At 45.8% G+C, this 25,000-nt stretch overlaps 1 protein-coding gene and 1 non-coding gene across 2 annotated transcripts in view; both read right to left on the bottom strand.

The window, feature by feature from the left end:
• Nucleotides 1-25,000, bottom strand: part of LOC138372889 (uncharacterized protein DKFZp434B061-like) — an 80,144-nt gene that overhangs the window by 44,849 nt on the left and 10,295 nt on the right. The window lies entirely within an intron of this gene.
• TRNAT-AGU (transfer RNA threonine (anticodon AGU)) lies at nt 20,193-20,265 on the bottom strand. The gene has a single exon. It is a non-coding gene; the product is annotated as a tRNA-Thr (tRNA).

Below are 25,000 nucleotides of genomic sequence, written 5' to 3'. Positions count from 1 at the left end.
CTCCCCTTACTCTTCTGTTTTCCAGGGTTGTGAGGTTCAGCTCCCTTAGCCTTTCCTCGTAACTCATTCCTCTCAGTTCCGGGACCAGTCTGGTGGCATCTTATCTTGAGTTATCTTGAAGTTATCTTTTTGTAAATTGGGACTACATGAGCTGTCTTCCAGCTTTCCGGAAGGTCTCCCGTTTCCAGTGACCTGTTATACACCATAGAGAGTGGCACACTTAGTGCTTCTGCACCTTCTTTTAGAATCCACGGTGAGATTCTGTCAGGCCCAACAGCCTTTGACACATTCAGCTCCAGCAGATTCCTTTTGACTTCATCACTGGTGAGGTAAATTTCCTCCAAGGTTGTTCGGTTTGCCTCCTCATTTAGTGCAAGGACCTGTCCTCGTTCTATTGTGAAGACCTCCAGGAATCTCTTGTTGAGTTCTTCACACACCTCTTTATCGTTCTCTGTGTATCTGTTACCTTTTCTCAGTTTCATCACTTGTTCCTTCATTGCTGTTTTCCTCCTGATGTGGCTGTGGAGCAGCTTTGGTTGGGTCAGGTATCAACCAGGGTCTTGACTTTACTCGCGATGTCATTTTCGTACTGTCTCTCTGCTTCTCTCCTCACTCTGAGGTACTCATTTCTGTCCCTCTGGTATCTCTCCCTGCTCTCTGGTGTTCTGTTGTTCCTGTAGTTTTGCCTTGTTCTTTCACTCAATTCCTTCGCTGCCGCACATTCCTGGTTGAACCACAGATTCTTCTGTTGCTTTTCATTTTTCACTTTTTGGACTGGGATAAACCCGTCTGCAGCCTCCTGACACTTCTGAATGACATAATCCATCATATCCTGTACAGTCTTTTCTCTGAGTTCTGTTTCCCATGGTATTCCCATTAGGAAGTTCCTCATCTCGTCATATTTTCCTCTTCGGTTCATCTTCCTGTGGGGTAGTTACCAGGGGTTCTGAGGGAGGTAGGGGTGGGGGGGGGGAAGGATGGCTTAAAACTGGGGTGGGGGATGGAGGACTTAGTTCGTGTCTGGGCCGGCTTGGGGTAGGAGTTAGACCAGGGGGTGGGAGGGAAGGGGGTACTCGGGGTAGGGAGGGAGGGTGGAATTGGGTGGAATGGCGGAACTCCCCACCTATAGGGTGGTGAGTTATAATGTTGCAGTCCCCTCTGGTGTTCCCGAGGTGCTGGGTTGGGGTTCCACACTCTCCACTGGGACTGCTGGGTTGGGGGTTGAGGTTCCCTGGCTCCCTTCCCTCTGCCTGCGCCTTTTCCTTGCATCTGCTGCCTGTATTATCTCTTTCCTGGTCATGTTCCTCTGAAGGAATATCTGTCTGTAATTCGTTACATATTTCAGTTTGCTCTATTTTACTAGGATGTCCTCTTTGATGCACTCGTTTTTGAGTGCATCAATCGGTCTTTGTCTTTGTTGTACTGGCCAATCCGGAAAAACTTTTCTATGTCTGTTTCAGCCCCTTCCAGACCTATCTCCTTTAGTATCCCTGCCACTGCAGCTTTGTCCTTAGACCTCCATTCTTCCCTTGTGGAGCCCTCTTGTTCCTTAACACCTATCACTACTACTGCTCTTTTCCTTTCCAGTAACTGGCTCGTGCATCTAGCTGCCTCCTGTGAGGTTATTGCTTTCATTACAACTTCCTTGACTGTGGACATCGCTCCTGGGCTCTTCAGCATTTCAGCAAAGGTGGCACCCATTGTAGGGGTCCCTGCCACTGCTGCATCTCCTGGTACCTGGGGGTTGGTCTCCTAGGCCACAGTCTGAGGAGATCCTGTTTTTAGGTTGGTTATCTCTTCTTGTGCTGCCTTTAGTTCATTCTGCAGTTTATTTATGAGTCCTCCCAGGTACCTATTTACTACTAGGTAACAGGCGCATCAGGGTGAAATAAACTCTGTCCGTTTGTCTCTGCATAGTCCGGTGATCGAACCTGGGCCACAGGATTACAAGTCCCGCGCACTGTCCACTCAGCCACCAGACCCCCCTAGGAGTTTGTACTCACCTATTTGTACTCACTATTTATGCTCACGGGGGTTGAGCTTTTGCTTTTTGGTCCCGCCTCTCAACTGTCAATCAACTGGTGTACAGATTCCTGAGCCTACTGGGCTCTATCATATCTACATTTGAAACTGTGTATGGAGTCAGCCTCCACCACATCACTTCCTAATGCATTCCATTTGTCTACTACTCTGACACTGTAAAAATTCTTTCTAATGTCTCTATGGCTTATTTGAGCACTCAATTTCCACCTGTGTCCCCTAGTGTGTGTGCTCCTTGTGTTAAATAGTCTGTCTTTATCTACCCTATCAATTCCTCTGAGAATCTTGTATGTGGTGATCATGTCCCCCCTAACTCTTGTGTCTCCCAGTGACGTGAGGTTTAATTCCCGTAATTCTCTCGTAGTAGCTCATACCTCTCAGCTCGGGTACTAGTCTGGTGCAAACCTTTGAACCTTTTCCAGTTTAGTCTTATGCTTGACTAGAGAGGAACTCCATGCTGGAGCCGCATACTCAAGGATTGGTTTGACATATGTGGTATACAAAGTTCTGAAAGATGTCTTACACAAGATTCTAAAGCCGTTCTTATTTTAGCCAACCTGGCATATGCCGCTGATGTAATCCTCTTGATATGAGAAGCTTCAGGGGACAGGTCTGGCATGATATCAACCCCCAGGTCTTTTTCTCTGACTCTTGAATTATTTCATCTCCCAAAAGATATCTTGTATCTGGGCCTCCTGCTCTCTACACCTATTTTCATCACATTACATTTGCTTGGGTTAAACTCTAACAACCATTTGTTCGACCATTCCTGCAGCTTGTCCAGGTCTTCTTGAAGCCTCAAGATGTCCTCCTCTGTCTTAATCCTTCTCATAATTTTGGCGTCGTCAGCAAACATTAAGAGGAATGAGTCTATATCTTCTGGGTATAGTCTCTGTGTGTGTTTACTTACCTCTCAACAGTCAATCAACTAATGTACAGGTTCCTGAGCCTACTGGGCTCTATCATATCTACACTTATGTGTGTGTGTGTGCGTGTGTATTTACTATTTGTGTTTACTATTTATATCTGCAGAATCGAGCTCTTAGCTCTTGGACTCGGCCTTTATAATCAATTAATTTTTTTTCTGTTATGTCTACGACATATATTTTTCTTAGACACACACATCAACAGGAAGACACATCTAACAATACATCTAACTCCCAGGTAATTATTTACTGTTAGGTGAACAGTGCATCAAGGTGAAAGAAATTCTGTCCATTTGTTTCCGCCTCCTCCGGGAAACGAACCCAGACGCTTATGACTACGACCCCATGAGCGCTGTCCACTCAGCCGCGAGGCGAGGCTGTGTTCTCACCTAGTTATACTCACATAGTTGTGCTTGTGGGGGTAGAGCTCTGGCTTTCTGGTCCTTTGGTAGCGCTTCTTAGTTCTGGGACTAGTCTAGTAGCATACCTCTGAACTTTTTCCAGCTTCGTCTTGTGCTTGACAAGGTACGGGCTCCATGCTGGGGCTGCATACTCCAGGATTGGTCTTACATATGTGGTATACAAGGTTCTGAATGATTCCTTACACAGGTTCCTGAAGGCAGTTCTGATGTTATCTAGTCTTGCCTACGCCGCAGACGTTATTCTTTTGATGTGGGCTTCAGGAGACAGGTTTGGTGTGATATTAACTTCTAGATCTTTCTCTCTGTTTCATGAAGTCTTCATCTCCCATTCGGTATCCTGTGTCTGACCTGTTTCCACCGCCTAGTTTAATTACCCTACATTTACTCGGGTTGAACTTTATTAGCCATTTGTTGGACCATTCATTCAATTTGTATTGGATGAATGGTTCATACTATCTTCTCATACTATACTCATACATCTTCCTCTGTCTTAATCCTCCTCATAATTTTTGCATCATAAGCAAACAATGAGAGGAACGATTCTATACCCTCTGGGAGGTTATTTACATATATCAGAAACAGTATAGGTCCAAGGACTGACCCCTGCGGGACTCCACTGGTGACGAATCGCCAATCTGAGACCTCACCCCTCACAGTGACTTGCTATCTTCTGTTGCTTAGGTATTCCCTTATTCAGTGGAGTACCTTCCATTTCACTCTTGCCTGCATCTCCAGCTTTTGCACTAGTTTCTTGTGTGGCACTGTATCAAAGGCTTGCTGGCAATCCCAAAATTATGCAGTTTGCCCACCCCTCTCTTTCTTGCTTAGACGTGGTCAATTAATCTTGTGAGGCAGGACTTGCCATCCCTGAACCCATGTTGATGCTGTATTACAAAGTTTTACCGCTTCAGATATTCCATTAGTATTTTTGCACAATCTTCTCCTTTAACTTGCATGGTATGCAAATTAGGGATACTAGCCTGTAGTTCAGTGCCTCCTGTCTATCCCCCCTTCTTGTATATCGGGCCTATATTAGCCTTTTTCCAAATTTTTGGCAGTTCCCCTGTTACCAGTGATTTGTTATACACTATGGAGAGTGTCAAGCACAGTGCTTCTGCTCCTTCCTTTAGTATCCAAGGGGAGATTCCATCCAGGCCTATAGCCTTTGTCACATCCAACTCTACCAAGAGCTTCCTTACATCCCCACTGATAATCCCAAACTCTTCCAGTTTTTTTTATTATTTATATATAGAAGAGTTGTCACATTTTTGTTCAGCCACTAGTACGTGTAGCGTTTCGGGCAAGTCCTTAATCCTAAGTTCCCGGAATACGACCCCCGCGAAGAATCGTTTAACAACCAGGTAACCATTTTACTGTTGAGTTAAACAGAGGCTACAGTTAAGGATTTGCGCCCAGTAAATCCTCCCCAGCCAGGATACAAACACAGGACAAAGCGCTCGCGGAACGCCAGGCGAGTGTCTTACCACTACGCCACGGAGACTAAACCAGTGGTGCCTAGTTAACTATTCCCTCTCTAATCTTAAGAACTTCTCCTTGCTCTAATGTGAAGACCTCCTGGAATTTCTTATTGAATTCCTCACACACTTCCTTGTCACGTGTAGTGAATCTGTCTGCCCCTATCATCTGTTTCATTATCAGTTCCTTCACTGTTGGTTTTCTCCTGATGTGACTGTGCAGCAATTTAGGTTGAGTCTTTGCCTTGCTCGCTATGTCATTTTCATATTGTCTTTCTGCATCACTTCTCACCCTGACATATTCATTCCTGGCGCTTTGGTATCTTTCTCTGCTCTTAAGTGTCCTGTTATTTCTATAGTTTCTGCATGCCCTGTGTATGAGTATCTGTGTGTGCGTGCGTGCGTGCGTGCGTGCGTGTGCGCGCGAGTGCAACTTGTCTTCCTAATAGAACGTCGCATTTTGACGTATACTCTCCCTAAGGCCTCGAAGTCCCCCCCCCCCCCAACCACTTGGGCTGGACGGTAGAGCGACGGTCTCGCTGCATGCTGGTCGACGTTCAATCCCCGACCGACCAAATGGTTAGGCACCATTCCTACCCCCCCCCCCTCCCGTCCCATCACAATTCCTTATCCTGACCCCTTCCCAGGGCTATATAGTCGTAATGGCTTGGCGCTTTCTTCTGATAATTCCCTCCCCTCCCTCTTCCTAAGGCTAAAAATCGTCGTACTAGAAAGTGGTAGCGAAATTGACATTCTGTCCCGTTTTCTGTTTTAGGTCCTCTGATATGTTAAGATAAGGGGACTTTAGTATATCAGTTTCTTGACGTTGGGAAATCTTAGTAGGGAGCGTGCGTGTGTGTGAATATATGTTAACAGGTTGAAGAGCGCTCAAAGATACGGAGCTTACATTTAAGCGTTACCTTATAACCCAACCTAACCTAACCTAACCTAACCTTCCATGATTATTGTGTGTGTATTTGTTGTGTAGCGGTGCTGCAGCTGTCAGTCATGTAGTTAGCGGTGCTGCAGCTGTCAGTCATGTAGTTAGCGGTGCTGCAGCTGTCAGTCATGTAGTTAGCGGTGCTGGAGCTGTCAGTCATGTAGTTAGCGGTGGTGGAGCTGTCAGTCATGTAGTTAGCGGTGGTGGAGCTGTCAGTCATGTAGTTAGCGGTGCTGCAGCTGTCAGTCATGTAGTTAGCGGTGGTGGAGCTGTCAGTCATGTAGTTAGCGGTGCTGCAGCTGTCAGTCATGTAGTTAGCGGTGCTGGAGCTGTCAGTCATGTAGTTAGCGGTGCTGGAGCTGTCAGTCATGTAGTTAGCGGTGGTGGAGCTGTCAGTCATGTAGTTAGCGGTGGTGGAGCTGTCAGTCATGTAGTTAGCGGTGCTGGAGCTGTCAGTCATGTAGTTAGCGGTGGTGGAGCTGTCAGTCATGTAGTTAGCGGTGGTGGAGCTGTCAGTCATGTAGTTAGCGGTGCTGGAGCTGTCAGTCATGTAGTTAGCGGTGGTGGAGCTGTCAGTCATGTAGTTAGCGGTGCTGGAGCTGTCAGTCATGTAGTTAGCGGTGCTGGAGCTGTCAGTCATGTAGTTAGCGGTGCTGGAGCTGTCAGTCATGTAGTTAGCGGTGCTGCAGCTGTCAGTCATGTAGTTAGCGGTGCTGCAGCTGTCAGTCATGTAGTTAGCGGTGCTGCAGCTGTCAGTCATGTAGTTAGTGGTGCTGCAGCTGTCAGTCATGTAGTTAGCGGTGCTGCAGCTGTCAGTCATGTAGTTAGCGGTGCTGCAGCTGTCAGTCATGTAGTTAGCGGTGCTGCAGCTGTCAGTCATGTAGTTAGCGGTGCTGCAGCTGTCAGTCATGTAGTTAGCGGTGCTGCAGCTGTCAGTCATGTAGTTAGTGGTGCTGCAGCTGTCAGTCATGTAGTTAGCGGTGCTGCAGCTGTCAGTCATGTAGTTAGCGGTGCTGCAGCTGTCAGTCATGTAGTTAGCGGTGCTGCAGCTGTCAGTCATGTAGTTAGCGGTGCTGCAGCTGTCAGTCATGTAGTTAGCGGTGCTGCAGCTGTCAGTCATGTAGTTAGTGGTGCTGCAGCTGTCAGTCATGTAGTTAGCGGTGCTGCAGCTGTCAGTCATGTAGTTAGTGGTGCTGCAGCTGTCAGTCATGTAGTTAGCGGTGCTGCAGCTGTCAGTCATGTAGTTAGTGGTGCTGCAGCTGTCAGTCATGTAGTTAGTGGTGCTGCAGCTGTCAGTCATGTAGTTAGTGGTGGTGGAGCTGTCAGTCATGTAGTTAGCGGTGCTGCAGCTGTCAGTCATGTAGTTAGCGGTGGTGGAGCTGTCAGTCATGTAGTTAGTGGTGCTGGAGCTGTCAGTCATGTAGTTAGCGGTGGTGGAGCTGTCAGTCATGTAGTTAGCGGTGGTGGAGCTGTCAGTCATGTAGTTAGCGGTGGTGGAGCTGTCAGTCATGTAGTTAGCGGTGGTGGAGCTGTCAGTCATGTAGTTAGTGGTGCTGGAGCTGTCAGTCATGTAGTTAGCGGTGGTGGAGCTGTCAGTCATGTAGTTAGCGGTGGTGGAGCTGTCAGTCATGTAGTTAGCGGTGGTGGAGCTGTCAGTCATGTAGTTAGCGGTGGTGGAGCTGTCAGTCATGTAGTTAGCGGTGGTGGAGCTGTCAGTCATGTAGTTAGCGGTGCTGGAGCTGTCAGTCATGTAGTTAGCGGTGCTGCAGCTGTCAGTCATGTAGTTAGCGGTGGTGGAGCTGTCAGTCATGTAGTTAGCGGTGGTGGAGCTGTCAGTCATGTAGTTAGCGGTGGTGGAGCTGTCAGTCATGTAGTTAGCGGTGGTGGAGCTGTCAGTCATGTAGTTAGCGGTGGTGGAGCTGTCAGTCATGTAGTTAGCGGTGGTGGAGCTGTCAGTCATGTAGTTAGTGGTGCTGGAGCTGTCAGTCATGTAGTTAGCGGTGGTGGAGCTGTCAGTCATGTTGTTAGCGGTGGTGGAGCTGTCAGTCATGTAGTTAGCGGTGGTGGAGCTGTCAGTCATGTAGTTAGCGGTGGTGGAGCTGTCAGTCATGTAGTTAGCGGTGGTGGAGCTGTCAGTCATGTAGTTAGCGGTGGTGGAGCTGTCAGTCATGTAGTTAGCGGTGCTGCAGCTGTCAGTCATATAGTTAGCGGTGCTGCAGCTGTCAGTCATGTAGTTAGCGGTGCTGGAGCTGTCAGTCATGTAGTTAGCGGTGCTGGAGCTGTCAGTCATGTAGTTAGCGGTGCTGGAGCTGTCAGTCATGTAGTTAGCGGTGGTGGAGCTGTCAGTCATGTAGTTAGCGGTGCTGGAGCTGTCAGTCATGTAGTTAGCGGTGGTGGAGCTGTCAGTCATGTAGTTAGCGGTGCTGCAGCTGTCAGTCATGTAGTTAGCGGTGGTGGAGCTGTCAGTCATGTAGTTAGCGGTGGTGGAGCTGTCAGTCATGTAGTTAGCGGTGCTGGAGCTGTCAGTCATGTAGTTAGCGGTGGTGGAGCTGTCAGTCATGTAGTTAGCGGTGGTGGAGCTGTCAGTCATGTAGTTAGTGGTGCTGGAGCTGTCAGTCATGTAGTTAGCGGTGGTGGAGCTGTCAGTCATGTAGTTAGCGGTGCTGGAGCTGTCAGTCATGTAGTTAGCGGTGGTGGAGCTGTCAGTCATGTAGTTAGCGGTGGTGGAGCTGTCAGTCATGTAGTTAGCGGTGGTGGAGCTGTCAGTCATGTAGTTAGCGGTGGTGGAGCTGTCAGTCATGTAGTTAGCGGTGGTGGAGCTGTCAGTCATGTAGTTAGCGGTGGTGGAGCTGTCAGTCATGTAGTTAGCGGTGCTGGAGCTGTCAGTCATGTAGTTAGCGGTGCTGGAGCTGTCAGTCATGTAGTTAGCGGTGCTGGAGCTGTCAGTCATGTAGTTAGCGGTGGTGGAGCTGTCAGTCATGTAGTTAGCGGTGCTGGAGCTGTCAGTCATGTAGTTAGCGGTGCTGGAGCTGTCAGTCATGTAGTTAGCGGTGCTGGAGCTGTCAGTCATGTAGATAGCGGTGGTGGAGCTGTTAGTGATGTAGTGAGGTGACCCGGAACACTGCATGTAACAGTGTAACATGGTTCCTGTAACACCTGCCCCTACACCTGTACACCACTCTTATGTTTGTTTACACATACATTATTTTGAATAAGCATCGTATTGTATTATACTGTATCCCTAGAGTCAGGATAAAAGAGATATTGCATTAATGAAGTGAGTGAATGTAGTTGTGAGATGTGGCGTGAATATCACGTTATAAAGGGATGAAACACACAAAACACGTCTGCACAAGGCGAAGAAATTAATGTAATAGAATCAGTGAATAGAATAAAATATCATTAATTACAATGCTCAATAAAGTTATTACATTACTCACAATTATGGAAATGGAATGAATATATCAATCAACAATTATTTTGAAGGAAAATGTTTTACACAAGCATATATATGGGGCATTTACGTATAATTTCCACACAGGCAAAGGCGTCAAAATGTAAGACATGGAAATGTTCAGGTATTTGGTATTAAGCTCAGAGCAAGTGATCAAGGGGGACTGTTGTGTCGTGTAACTGCTCTCTGGCGCACCCTACCAAAATGGGGGAGACACCCATGACTGGAGTCTAGGCAGCCAATTTGCCTGCCTAGCGACATTGTTATCGAGATTGAATCAACGTTGATAACGGACGTTTATTCAATGTCTAGATACCTTTGAAGATAACCTTTTATTGAAGATAACCTTTGAAGATAAGTTTTTATTGAAGATAACCTTTGGTTGAAGATAAGTTTTTATTGAAGATAACCTTTTATTGAAGATAACCTTTGATTGAAGATAACCTTTGATTGAAGATAACCTTTTATTGAAGAAAACCTTTTATTGAAGATAACCTTTTATTGAAGATAACGTTTTTAATTTCTCAAATATTGCCTCTTATGTCGTACAGTGTTCAGGCGGTCAAGAAATATACAATTTACATATATTTCTCTGACAAGAATTATTGTTGTCATCCTGATGGAGAACATCAGTTTCATGACGCATAATACCCTTACATTAAAGCAATGTTGGTGTTTGTTTACAAGCCTTATTTGTTAAGCGGCTCCACTAGTTTACCTTATTGTGTTCCTTTATATACTGTGCAGCATGTGAATATTACACTAGGTGGTATTCATCGCCTCCTGTGTGTTCCCTAGTGTGTCAATACCCCATCAACCGTCGTCCAGCTGTTAGGCAGCTCACCTCTCAACAGAAATTATTTTAAGTTTAGTGCTACTGATCGATAAAGGGCTTTCTACAGCTTCTTGCAGTATTCGCAGAAGAAAGTTGTCAAACAGTAAGGTCTTCAATGTTTTTAGTAACTCTACTTTCTCTCTCTTTCTCTACCTCATCAAGTTGTTTGTACTAACCTACTCTAGTTTTCTACCAACCTTCTCTAATTTGTACCAACCTTCCCTAGTTGTCTACCAACCTTCCCTAGTTATATATATCTTCCTCTACTAGTTGTCTCTATATTTACTTCTCCCTGTGCCTGACTGTACCCTTCGTTCATGGGATGAATGTTTGAAACAAAACCTCAATGTTGTAATGTTCATATCGTGCCAGACCTCAGGTTCTATGTAGGACAGTCGTAATCAAGTTAGTTAATTCACTAGAACTCCACTATGTTTCTCTCTCCCTCTCTCTCACTCTCTCTCTCACTCTCTCTTTCTCTTTCTCCCTCTCTGAACTATTTGTAATGGTATAATGATGAGATCCAATGTTACACTGGTGTAGTGGTCAAAGGGGTTGTGATCCAGACTATAGCTCCTGAGTCTCTGTGACGAGTTTGCCTGCACGGTGTAAACTACCTCAGTTTATGGTGTAATTTGTTTATGTTGGTTATCTTTAAAGATGGATTAACCTATTTTTGCTGCATTCAATTATTTGTTATGTTGCTATCTTTTAAAAGTTATCGCTTAATAGGTCACGATTCAAGAATTTACCCAAACGCTTCCGAAACCTATATATCTCTCTTTAATTATAGCAGCTTCGTTTACTTGAATTGAACAGTTCATGAGCTGCGAGGCACCACGAGGTGCTTTGTGACAATAATAACCTTGGGGCTTGTGATGTTTCTGAGCTCGTAAACCTTTTATTATATTTATAAAAGCTGCCGTGATTAGGAAAAGATGTACAGGTTTCGCAAGTTTTTCCGTAAATTCATGTTGAGTTGTGGCCTAGTGGTGAAAGGACCAGTTATGATATCTACGATATAGAAATTATTTCAGTGCACAGAGAAACAGCAGTTAAAACTGTTCCCATCACTGTACCCATTACTGTACCATCACTGTACCCATCACCGGTGGCTGAGCGGAGAGAACACTGGACGCGTGATCCTGTGGTCCCAGGTTCGATCCCGGCCGCCGGCGAGAAACAATGGGCAGAGTTTCTTTCACCCTGATGGCCCTGTTACCTAGCAGCAAATAGGTACCTGGGAGTTAGTCAGCTGTCACGGGCTGCTTCCTGGGGGTGGAGGCCTGGCCGATGACCGGGCCGCGGGGACACTAAGCCCCGAAATCATCTCAAGATAACCTCATCTCAAGATTGATCACTGTACCATCACTGTACCTTCATTGTAACCATCACTGTACCCATCACTGTACCTATCACTGTACCATCACTGTACTCATCACTGTACCATTACTTTACCCATCACTGTACCATCACTGTACCCATCACTGTACCCATTACTGTACCCACCACTGTACCTGTCACTGTACCATCACTGTTCCCATTACTGTACTCACCAATGTACTCATTACTGTACCATCGCTGTGCCTTCACTGTACCATCACTGTGCCTTCACTGTACCCATCACTGTACCCATCATGGTACCCATCACAGTACCATCACTGTACCCATGACAGTACCATGACTGTACTCATCACTGTACCCATCACTGTATCATCACTGTACCTATCACTGTATCCATTGCTGTACCCATCACTGTACCTATCACTGTACCCATTACTGTACCATCACTGTACCCATCACTGTACCCATCACTGTATCATCACTGTACCATCATTGTACCATCACTGTACCCATCAATGTATCATTACTGTACCCATCACTGTATCATTACTGTACCCATCACTGTACCATCACTGTACCTCTCAAGATAATCTCAAAATAATCACTGTACCATCACTGTACCCATCACTGTAACATGTTCACTACTATTACCAACCTACCAGACACACAGACCTCTCTAACAGTGAATATCTCACACCCTCCTCTTTAGATAGTCCTTGTTGTATCTGTGTGCACCATAGTACAAACATTGACGTACTAAGCAATTAGATAGTAGATCTTTGTACTATTCACTTTATAAAGTCCGAAAAATTGAAGCTAAAAAACAAACTTAAATATTCCTACGCCAACTATAGCACACATATGTACTATATTAGGCCTCAGCGAATATTAGGCCTAGGAAGGTTAGGTTAGTTTAGAATGTCTCTTATAAGTAGAAAAACTTTTTCCGGTTTGTCCAAAATCAATAGTACAGATTTCTACTTTGTAATCGCGTTGTACGTCGGTACATGTACTATGGTCCTCATCCTTCCTATAAGTACTAGTCAAACAGGAGGATTGGCTGTATATACACACACACACACTCGCTACAAACACGAACTAAAAACAATCATACCGGGCTTGACCCTCCTGGTGTCAATAGGGGAGACGCGGTCATGTTGTGACTGAAGGCGGACCCCAGAAGGTGGATCGTCATTAGTCTATGACTTTCCTCACGTCAAATGAGGAAGCCATGAAAAGTTTGATTAAATTCCTTTCAATCACAGCATTATATGGCTTCCTAATGTTTAATAGAGAGGCAGATTAATTACCCGGGGTGAGTACTGAGGCGGTGACACTGTGTGGCACTTGGAAGGGAGGTGAGGACCTGCTTAGTGCACAGATATTGTACATTATTACATAGACAAAGTTATACATCTATATAAAAGGCAATGTCTCTCTCATTGTCTGTGTGTTCCAGGCGGGGCAAACCCCCGATACTACCTTCACCCGACTTTGCAGGATAAGTGGTCTGAGGTACAGGACGGGTGTAGGCTGGTCAGGGTCGGTCTTGTTCCTCCCGACAGAAGGGACTGGCTTCAGTAGTGACGGTAGTGACCTGTATATATAATATAGAGGAACAAGAAAACGTTTGAATTTTCGTTTAATTTTGCTACTAAATACTTATGCATAAAACACTGAATCACGTATTTTTAGTGATTATTCTTGCACATATATATATATATATATATATATATATATATATATATATATATATATATATATATATATATATATATATATATATATATATATATATATATTTATGTATATATATATATATATATATATATATATATATATATATATATATATATATATATATATATATATATATATATATATATATATTGGCACCAGAGGTGGTACCCTCACAAATTTTATATATATATATATATATATATATATATATATATATTATATCCTCTTGATGACATATATCATGAAGAGGAGTCTTGCCTCTGCCCAGTGTCCATCAGAGAGCCAGGCTCATTGAAGTAACAAGATACCCTAGAGCAGTGAGCTTCCTTTTCCAGCGCCTCAGTGTGGCGGTCCAGAGGGGGAGTTCCCGCTGCGTCCTCAGCTCCTGCCCGACGTCGGAGGTGTTCTAAGACATCTACAGCCTCTAGGGAACCACCTACTTTGCTTTCCTCTTAATGTTCATATTTTGTTACCCTTTAGTCGTGTAACTGTGTAACCTTGTAAATAAAATATATATTGATGAAAAACGGTGGTCAGAGGAAAAGCAGATACTTTTTTGTACGAAGAGTCATACGACAAGTTTTTCACTGAATGGCTTTTATACCTATTGGAAAATATGTAAGAGATTATGAAGGAAATATATATTTACTTCCTAGTTTGTTTGAACTATTTAATTGAATTACCTAATAATATAATTTAACATACGTAATTATTTCATTATTTAACTTAATTATTAGTTATTGTAAATATTTAATTAATTTATATTATTTATTACGATTATTTAAATAATTTAGTTTAGTAGTTAAGAATTTAATTTAATTACTTACATAATTTAATAGTATATTTATTTATATTAAACTAACCCAAACTTAATATTAGTAAGGAATTTGCTGATCTAATCTAAATAAAAAAGATATGAAAGATATTTGGAAAGACATAACATAAAGTTCATAACAGAGGTGCGGATTCCGTGCTGGTTCTGCATACTCTGGTACACATCTAATGTAGGAAGACCAAAGTGTCTTGAAAGAAACAGATTAAATTTGTAAATACCATTCATGTCTGCCAGCTTCTTCTTGATCTTCTTGAGGTTATCTTGAGATGATTTCGGGGCTTTTAGTGTCCCCGCGGCCCGGTCCTCGACCAGGCCTCCACCACTAGGAAGCAGCCCGTGACAGCTGACTAACTCCCAGGTACCTATTTTACTGCTAGGTAACCGGGGCATAGGGTGAAAGAAACTCTGCCCATTGTTTCTCGCCGGCGCCTGGGATCGACATGAAGATCGACAGATCTTCCCATATGACTTCCATGTTATCCAACTTCCGAGTAATTCTGGTGTTAGTGATGATGGTGTGTTCACCCCTGAAAGGGGACTGACAGCTGAGTGGACAGCGCCGGCATTCGTAGTCCTAAGGTTCCGAGTTTGATCCCCGGTGGAGGCGGAAACAAATGGGCAGAGTTTCTTTAACCCTGTTGTTCACCTAGCAGTAAATAGGTACCTGGGAGTCAGACAGCTGCTACGGGCTGCATCCTGGGGATGTGTAACAAAAAAGGAGGCCTGGTCGAGGACCGGGCCGCGGGGACGCTAAGCCCGGAAATCATCTCAAGATAACCATCTCTCAAGATAACCCCGAGTCTGTCAGTGTTTCTGAGTACTATAATTACCTTACACTTGTTTTGTTTAACTCTTATAGCCACCTGTGTGCTCACTCCTGGTGTATGCCAAGGTCTTCCTGCAGCACCTGGCTCCCCATAGTGGTTACTTAATGTTCTCTCTGCATATATTGTCATGTATGAGGAAGTTAACCCAAGTAGGTCATTTACATAGATTTGGGGCAGCAATCGAACCCTGAGGGGCCGCTTGGCTCACCTCTACAGTCTGTACCTGAGGGCCCGCTTGGCTCACCCCTACAGTCTGACCCTGAGGGCCCGCTTGGCTCACCTCTACAGTCTGACCCTGAGGGCCCGCTTGGCTCACCTCTACAGTCTGACCCTGAGGGCCCGCTTGGCTCACCTCTACAGTCTGTCCCTGAGGGCCCGCTTGGCTCACCCCTACAGTCTGACCCTGAGGGCCCGCTTGGCTCACCTCTACAGTCTGACCCTGAGGGCCCGCTTGGCTCACCTCTACAGTCTGTCCCTGAGGGCCCGCTTGGCTCACCTCTACAGTCTGTACCTGAGGGCCCGCTTGGCTCACCTCTACAGTCTGACCCTGAGGGCCCGCTTGGCTCACCTCTACAGTCTGTCCCTGAGGGCCCGCTTGGCTCACCCCTACAGTCTGACCCTGAGGGCCCGCTTGGCTCACCTCTACAGTCTGACCCTGAGGGCCCGCTTGGCTCACCTCTACAGTCTGTACCTGAGGGCCCGCTTGGCTCACCTCTACAGTCTGACCCTGAGGGCCCGCTTGGCTCACCTCTACAGTCTGTCCCTGAGGGCCCGCTTGGCTCACCTCTACAGTCTGTACCTGAGGGCCCGCTTGGCTCACCCCTACAGTCTGACCCTGAGGGCCCGCTTGGCTCACCTCTACAGTCTGACCCTGAGGGCCCGCTTGGCTCACCTCTACAGTCTGACCCTGAGGGCCCGCTTGGCTCACCTCTACAGTCTGTCCCTGAGGGCCCGCTTGGCTCACCCCTACAGTCTGACCCTGAGGGCCCGCTTGGCTCACCTCTACAGTCTGACCCTGAGGGCCCGCTTGGCTCACCTCTACAGTCTGTCCCTGAGGGCCCGCTTGGCTCACCTCTACAGTCTGTACCTGAGGGCCCGCTTGGCTCACCTCTACAGTCTGACCCTGAGGGCCCGGTTGGCTCACCTCTACAGTCTGTCCCTGAGGGCCGCTTGGCTCACCCCTACAGTCTGACCCAGAGGGCCCGCTTGGCTCACCTCTACAGTCTGACCCTGAGGGCCCGCTTGGCTCACCTCTACAGTCTGTACCTGAGGGCCCGCTTGGCTCACCTCTACAGTCTGACCCTGAGGGCCCGCTTGGCTCACCTCTACAGTCTGTCCCTGAGGGCCCGCTTGGCTCACCTCTACAGTCTGTACCTGAGGGCCCGCTTGGCTCACCTCTACAGTCTGACCCTGAGGGCCCGCTTGGCTCACCTCTACAGTCTGTCCCTGAGGGCCCGCTTGGCTCACCCCTACAGTCTGACCCTGAGGGCCCGCTTGGCTCACCCCTACAGTCTGACCCTGAGGGCCCGCTTGGCTCACCTCTACAGTCTGTCCCTGAGGGCCCGCTTGGCTCACCCCTACAGTCTGACCCTGAGGGCCCGCTTGGCTCACCCCTACAGTCTGTCCCTGAGGGCCCGCTTGGCTCACCCCTACAGTCTGACCCTGAGGGCCCGCTTGGCTCACCCCTACAGTCTAACCCTGAGGGCCCGCTTGGCTCACCCCTACAGTCTGACCCTGAGGGCCCGCTTGGCTCACCCCTACACTCTGACCCTGAGGGCCTGCTTGGCTCACCTCTACAGTCTGACCCTGAGGGCCCGCTTGGCTCACCTCTACAGTCTGTACCTGAGGGCCCGCTTGGCTCACCTCTACAGTCTGACCCTGAGGGCCCGCTTGGCTCACCTCTACAGTCTGTCCCTGAGGGCCCGCTTGGCTCACCTCTACAGTCTGTACCTGAGGGCCCGCTTGGCTCACCCCTACAGTCTGACCCTGAGGGCCCGCTTGGCTCACCTCTACAGTCTGACCCTGAGGGCCCGCTTGGCTCACCTCTACAGTCTGACCCTGAGGGCCCGCTTGGCTCACCTCTACAGTCTGTCCCTGAGGGCCCGCTTGGCTCACCCCTACAGTCTGACCCTGAGGGCCCGCTTGGCTCACCTCTACAGTCTGACCCTGAGGGCCCGCTTGGCTCACCTCTACAGTCTGTCCCTGAGGGCCCGCTTGGCTCACCTCTACAGTCTGTACCTGAGGGCCCGCTTGGCTCACCTCTACAGTCTGACCCTGAGGGCCCGGTTGGCTCACCTCTACAGTCTGTCCCTGAGGGCCGCTTGGCTCACCCCTACAGTCTGACCCAGAGGGCCCGCTTGGCTCACCTCTACAGTCTGACCCTGAGGGCCCGCTTGGCTCACCTCTACAGTCTGTACCTGAGGGCCCGCTTGGCTCACCTCTACAGTCTGACCCTGAGGGCCCGCTTGGCTCACCTCTACAGTCTGTCCCTGAGGGCCCGCTTGGCTCACCTCTACAGTCTGTACCTGAGGGCCCGCTTGGCTCACCTCTACAGTCTGACCCTGAGGGCCCGCTTGGCTCACCTCTACAGTCTGTCCCTGAGGGCCCGCTTGGCTCACCCCTACAGTCTGACCCTGAGGGCCCGCTTGGCTCACCCCTACAGTCTGACCCTGAGGGCCCGCTTGGCTCACCTCTACAGTCTGTCCCTGAGGGCCCGCTTGGCTCACCCCTACAGTCTGACCCTGAGGGCCCGCTTGGCTCACCCCTACAGTCTGTCCCTGAGGGCCCGCTTGGCTCACCCCTACAGTCTGACCCTGAGGGCCCGCTTGGCTCACCCCTACAGTCTAACCCTGAGGGCCCGCTTGGCTCACCCCTACAGTCTGACCCTGAGGGCCCGCTTGGCTCACCCCTACACTCTGACCCTGAGGGCCTGCTTGGCTCACCTCTACAGTCTGACCCTGAGGGCCTGCTTGGCTCACCTCTACAGTCTGACCCTGAGGGCCCGCTTGGCTCACCCCTACACTCTGACCCTGAGGGCCCGCTTGGCTCACCTCTACAGTCTGACCCTGAGGGCCACGCTTGGCTCACCTCTACAGTCTGACCCTGAGGGCCACGCTTGGCTCACCTCTACAGTCTGACCCTGAGGGCCCGCTTGGCTCACCTCTACAGTCTGACAGTTTCTCTGACTGAAACTGTTCCTTATCAGTTTCAGTTACCAAGTTCCGTGTCATTCCAGTAGTCCATCTTTCCTTGCCTGTTGTTCACTGATCTTGCATAATGGACAATTTCAAATGCCTTCTGGCAGTCATAGAGAATGTAGTCTACCCTGCCTTATATTTCTCTAGTTATCGTGGTGATGCTATTAAGTGTATCAGGAATGTCTTTTACCTAACTAATACCCGCTTACAGCTCTGTTACCTAACTAATACCCGCTTACAGCTCTGTTACCTAACTAATACCCGCTTACAGCTCTGTTACCTAACTAATATCCGCTTACAGATCCGTTACCTAACTAATACCCGCTTACAGCTCCGTTACCTAACTAATACCCGCTTGTAACTCCGTTACCTAACTAATACCCGCTTATAACTCCGTTACCTAACTAATACCCGCTTATAACTCCGTTACCTAACTAATACCCGCTTATAACTCCGTTACCTAACTAATACCCGCTTGTAACTCCGTTACCTAACTAATACCCGCTTATAACTCCGTTACCTAACTAATACCCGCTTACAGATCCGTTACAAATTTCGTCCTTTTTAGAAAGGATTTTTTTTCTAGACATTTCTAGAAAGTGTTCCACAATTTACTTGCTGATTACTTTTTCCAAAGGATTACTTCTTGATTACTTTTTGACATGAATTATGTTAGTTATCCCGGCCGGTAGTTTGTTTTTCTTGAATGTCTCCTCCCTTGATTATTGGCACCACAGTTGGCTTGTACAGATCCCGGGATGTACCCACATAATAGTGCTTGTGGGTGTTGGGCTTTGGCTCTTTGGTCCCGCCTCTCAGCTGTCAAACAAGGGGTGTAAAAGTGCAGGAGACTATTGGACTCTGTCATATTTACATTTGAAATTGTGTGTGAAAATCACAAAGAAATTAAACCTTGGTGAATAATGTGACACTGTTGACTACGGAAGGAAGAAATGCAACGGGAAGTTCCTTAAGTACTTTCGTGAATGAAGATTTATTGATTAATACGAAAGTACTTGAGGAACTTCCTGTTTCATTTCTTCCTTCGACAGTGTCACATTTGAAATTATGTTTGGCGCCCGTCCCCACCAGCTCCCTGCTTGGTGCACTTCATCTGTTAACGACTCCGTTTCCACCCGTGTTCTGTAGTAGGTGTGTTCCATACCTACAATGTGAATTTCTCTGAGAAATTTATATGTGGTAATCATGTTTCTTTTTGATAGTCTTGTATCTTTCAAAGACGTGATGTTAATTTTATGTGGCTTTCCCTCTTAACTCATACTTCTCAGTTCTGAGACAAGTCTGATGTCATACATCTGAACTTTCTCTAACTTCGCCATGTGCTTGACGAGATATGGACTCCACGATGGAGCTGCATACTCCAGGACTGGTCTGACATTTGTGGTATACAAGATTATGAATGATTCATTGCATCAATTTCTAAAGGGAGTTCTTATGTTGGCCATCCTAAGACCTGCCTGTAGATATGTTTGTAAGGAATTATTCAGAGCCTCGTATATCGCATATGTTATATGTCAGGTAAACAATGAAGTATGCGCTGGGTATGTGTATTAACTATTTGTGTCTGCAGAATCGAGCTATTAGCTCTTGGACCCCGCCTTTCTAACTAATCTACTTTCCTCTATTATATCTACTGCATATTTATTCTGTAACACACACACACACACACACACACACACACACACACACACACACACACACACAAGCAAACTCTATTCATAATTTTAAAATTAGGTATGATAGGGAAATGGGATCGGAGTCATTGCTGTAAACAACCGATGGCTGGAAAGGCGGGATCCAAGAGTCAATGCTCGATCTTGCAAGCACAAATAGGTAAGTGCAAATAGGTGACTACACACACACACACACATACATTCATAAATATATATATCCTCAGGTAACAGCCCGTTGCAGATGCCTTACTCCCAGGTACCTATTTACTGCTAGGTGAACAGACGCATCATGATGAAAGAAACTCTACCCATTTGCTACTGCCTCGGCCAGGAGTCTAACCCGGGATATTAGGACTATAATCACCAAGCGCTGTCCACTCAGCCACGAGGCCCCTAAAGATGAATACCTTTTAGACCGTCAAAAGACGACGCGACACATTCTAGTTAATAATGTTAACAACTTTGCCTTCAGGGAGACTCGAACTCCCGACCTCTGGTTTACTAGACCAGCGCTCTGCCCACTGAGCTATGAAGGCTCTCCGAGGTTGTGTGTGTGTGTGTGTGTGTGTGTGTGTGTGTGTGTATATACGTGTGTGTGTGTGTGTACTCACCTAGTTGTACTCACCTAGTTGTGTTTGCGGGGGTTGAGCTCTGGCTCTTTGGTCCCGCCTCTCAACCGTCAATCAACAGGTGTACAGATTCCTGAGCCTATTGGGCTCTGTCATATCTACACTTGAAACTGTGTATGGAGTCAGCCTCCACCACATCACCCCCTAATGCATTCCATTTGTCAACCACTCTGACACTAAAAAAGTTCTTTCTAATATCTCTGTGGCTCATTTGGGCACTCAGTTTCCACCTGTGTCCCCTTGTGCGTGTTCCCCTTGTGTTAAATAGACTGTCTTTATCTACCCTATCAATCCCCTTCAGAATCTTGAATGTGGTGATCATGTCCCCCCTAACTCTTCTGTCTTCCAGCGAAGTGAGGTTTAATTCCCGTAGTCTCTCCTCGTAGCTCATACCTCTCAGCTCGGGTACTAGTCTGGTGGCAAACCTTTGAACCTTTTCCAGTTTAGTCTTATCCTTGACTAGATATGGACTAGATATATATATATATATATATATATATATATATATATATATATATATATATATATATATATATATATATAGATATATATCTATATATATATATATATATATATATATATATATATATATATATATATATATATATATATAATATGTATATATATATATATATATATATATATATATATATATATATATATATATATATATATATATATATATATATATATATATATATATATATATGCGAACAAGCCTGAATGGTCCCCAGGTTCCCAGTTTTCAGTCATATATATATATATGTCGTACCTAGTAGCCAGAACGCACTTCTCAGCCTACTATGCAAGGCCCAATTTGCCTAATAAGCCAAGTTTTCATGAATTAATTCTTTTTCGACTACCTAACCTACCTAACCTAACCTAACCTAACTTTTTCGGCTACCTAACCTAACCTAACCTATAAAGATAGGTTAGGTTAGGTTAGGTAGGGTTGGTTACGTTCGGTCATATATCTACATTAATTTTAACTCCAATAAAAAAAAATTGACCTCATACATAATGAAATGGGTAGCTTTATCATTTCATAAGAAAAAAATTAGAGAAAATATATTAATTCAGTAAAACTAGGCTTATTAGGCAAATCGGGCCATGCATAGTAGGCTGAGAATTGAGTTCTGGCTACTAGGTACGACATATATATATATATATATATATATATATATATGTCGTACATGAATTAATTCATGTATATATATATATATATATATATATATATATATATATATATATATATATATATATAACTGAAAACTCACACCCCAGAAGTGACTCGAACCCATACTCCCAGAAGCAACGCCACTGGTATGTACAAGACGCCTTAATCCACTTGACCATCACGACCGGACATAATGAGGTGATAGCCTAAGCTATTTGAACCACCCCACCGCCGGCACTCGGATAGTAATCTTGGGCATAGCATTTTACCAAATCACCTCATTCTTTGGGGCACACGTGAGGAACACAAATGCGAACAAGCCTGAATGGTCTCCAGGACAATATGCAACTGAAAACTCACACCCCAGAAGTGACTCGAACCCATACTCCCAGAAGCAACGCCACTGGTATGTACAAGACGCCTTAATCCACTTGACCATCACGACCGGACATAATGAGGTGATAGCCTAAGCTATTTGAACCACCCCACCGCCGGCACTCGGATAGTAATCTTGGGCATAGCATTTTACCAAATCACCTCATTCTTTGGGGCACACGTGAGGAACACAAATGCGAACAAGCCTGAATGGTCTCCAGGACAATATGCAACTGAAAACTCACACCCCAGAAGTGACTCGAACCCATACTCCCAGAAGCAACGCCACTGGTATGTACAAGACGCCTTAATCCACTTGACCATCACGACCGGACATAATGAGGTGATAGCCTAAGTTATTTGAACCACCCCACCGCCGGCACTCGGATAGTAATCTTGGGCATAGCATTTTACCAAATCACCTCATTCTTTGGGGCACACGTGAGGAACACAAATGCGAACAAGCCTGAATGGTCTCCAGGACAATATGCAACTGAAAACTCACACCCCAGAAGTGACTCGAACCCATACTCCCAAAAGCAACGCCACTGGTATGTACAAGACGCCTTAATCCACTTGACCATCACGACCGGACATAATGAGGTGATAGCCTAAGCTATTTGAACCACCCCACCGCCGGCACTCGGATAGTAATCTTGGGCATAGCATTTTACCAAATCACCTCATTCTTTGGGGCACACGTGAGGAACACAAATGCGAACAAGCCTGAATGGTCTCCAGGACAATATGCAACTGAAAACTCACACCCCAGAAGTGACTCGAACCCATACTCCCAGAAGCAACGCCACTGGTATGTACAAGACGCCTTAATCCACTTGACCATCACGACCGGACATAATTCGTGTTTTCAGTTGCATAATCCGGAGTTTTCAGTTGCATATTGTCCTGGAGACCATTCAGGCTTGTTCGCATTTGTGTTCCTCACGTGTGCCCCAAAGAATGAGGTGATTTGGTAAAATGCTATGCCCAAGATTACTATCCGAGTGCCGGCGGTGGGGTGGTTCAAATAGCTTAGGCTATCACCTCATTATGTCCGGTCGTGATGGTCAAGTGGATTAAGGCGTCTTGTACATACCAGTGGCGTTGCTTCTGGGAGTATGGGTTCGAGTCACTTCTGGGGTGTGAGTTTTCAGTTGCATATTGTCCTGGAGACCATTCAGGCTTGTTCGCATTTGTGTTCCTCACGTGTGCCCCAAAGAATGAGGTGATTTGGTAAAATGCTATGCCCAAGATTACTATCCGAGTGCCGGCGGTGGGGTGGTTCAAATAGCTTAGGCTATCACCTCATTATGTCCGGTCGTGATGGTCAAGTGGATTAAGGCGTCTTGTACATACCAGTGGCGTTGCTTCTGGGAGTATGGGTTCGAGTCACTTCTGGGGTGTGAGTTTTCAGTTGCATATTGTCCTGGAGACCATTCAGGCTTGTTCGCATTTGTGTTCCTCACGTGTGCCCCAAAGAATGAGGTGATTTGGTAAAATGCTATGCCCAAGATTACTATCCGAGTGCCGGCGGTGGGGTGGTTCAAATAGCTTAGGCTATCACCTCATTATGTCCGGTCGTGATGGTCAAGTGGATTAAGGCGTCTTGTACATACCAGTGGCGTTGCTTCTGGGAGTATGGGTTCGAGTCACTTCTGGGGTGTGAGTTTTCAGTTGCATATTGTCCTGGAGACCATTCAGGCTTGTTCGCATTTGTGTTCCTCACGTGTGCCCCAAAGAATGAGGTGATTTGGTAAAATGCTATGCCCAAGATTACTATCCGAGTGCCGGCGGTGGGGTGGTTCAAATAGCTTAGGCTATCACCTCATTATGTCCGGTCGTGATGGTCAAGTGGATTAAGGCGTCTTGTACATACCAGTGGCGTTGCTTCTGGGAGTATGGGTTCGAGTCACTTCTGGGGTGTGAGTTTTCAGTTGCATATTGTCCTGGAGACCATTCAGGCTTGTTCGCATATATATATATATATATATATATATATATATATATATATATATATATATATATATATATATATATATATATATATATATATATAGTGTTAGTATATTTCCTTCTTAAGACATCATAAGAAGGAATGTGAAACGCCATGCAACCTCTGAAGAGACAACTAACACAACACCTATACCCCCTATTAGACTATTTTACAGGAACTTCTTTTCCACAGCTCATAAATCGGAGGAAAGGGTCCTGAAAGATATTGTTAATAGAAACGTTATCCCTACAGACAAAAATCAGAGAATACAACTGACCATTTACTATAAAACCAGAAAAACGGTCAGCCTACTCATGAGAAACTCTCCAGACACAAAACAGAACGCTTTAAAAGAGACTAACGTCGTCTATGCCTTCAAATGCCCTCTTGGGGACTGTAAGCTCCAAAAAACCCAGTATATAGGCAAGACAACAACATCTTTTTCCAGGCGTTTAACGATGCATAAGCAACAGGGCTCCATTAAGGAACATATGATCTCTTCCCACAACCAAACCATCGCCAGAGAAATCCTAGTAAACAACACAGAAATCATCGATAGATACAGCGATAGCATGCGGCTTGACGTTTGCGAGGCATTACACATCAAGAAGTCAACACCAGCAATCAACAGCCAATTAATGCACAACTATATTCTACCCACCTCAAGACTCCGCTCCAATATAGAAGCATCAAGAAATATGGACTAATAGGCTTTCTACAATCACTTCTATTCAATACCCATTGTTTCATGTTCTGGCTTGTGTTGATGAAATTAATACCTTATTAAATACCACCTCACCCCATCCACCTCACTCAAATGTAGATATAAACAAAATCGGAGATGTGTAAGTTCTATTCAGTTGTGTATGTGTTAACTAAAGTCTTTGAAAATGTAATAAGTTTTACGAAACGCGCTCAAGTGTCGCGTCAGCCTAGAAATAAAAATGAATTTTGGAGAATTGATTTTTGAATTACCTCCAACAGTGAAAAGAAATGTACGAAAGATTGAGAAAATTCGTGTTAGAATTATTAATCTTACTTTTTCGGTCATATTTAATAATATGTCTACAGGAAAGACTGCTACCAAAATAAACTAA

Source organism: Procambarus clarkii, chromosome 40, assembly GCF_040958095.1.
Source record: "Procambarus clarkii isolate CNS0578487 chromosome 40, FALCON_Pclarkii_2.0, whole genome shotgun sequence".
In the NCBI taxonomy this organism is placed as follows: domain Eukaryota; kingdom Metazoa; phylum Arthropoda; class Malacostraca; order Decapoda; family Cambaridae; genus Procambarus; species Procambarus clarkii.
Note: the sequence above shows the minus strand (reverse complement) of the source record. Positions and strands in the feature narration are given on the sequence as shown.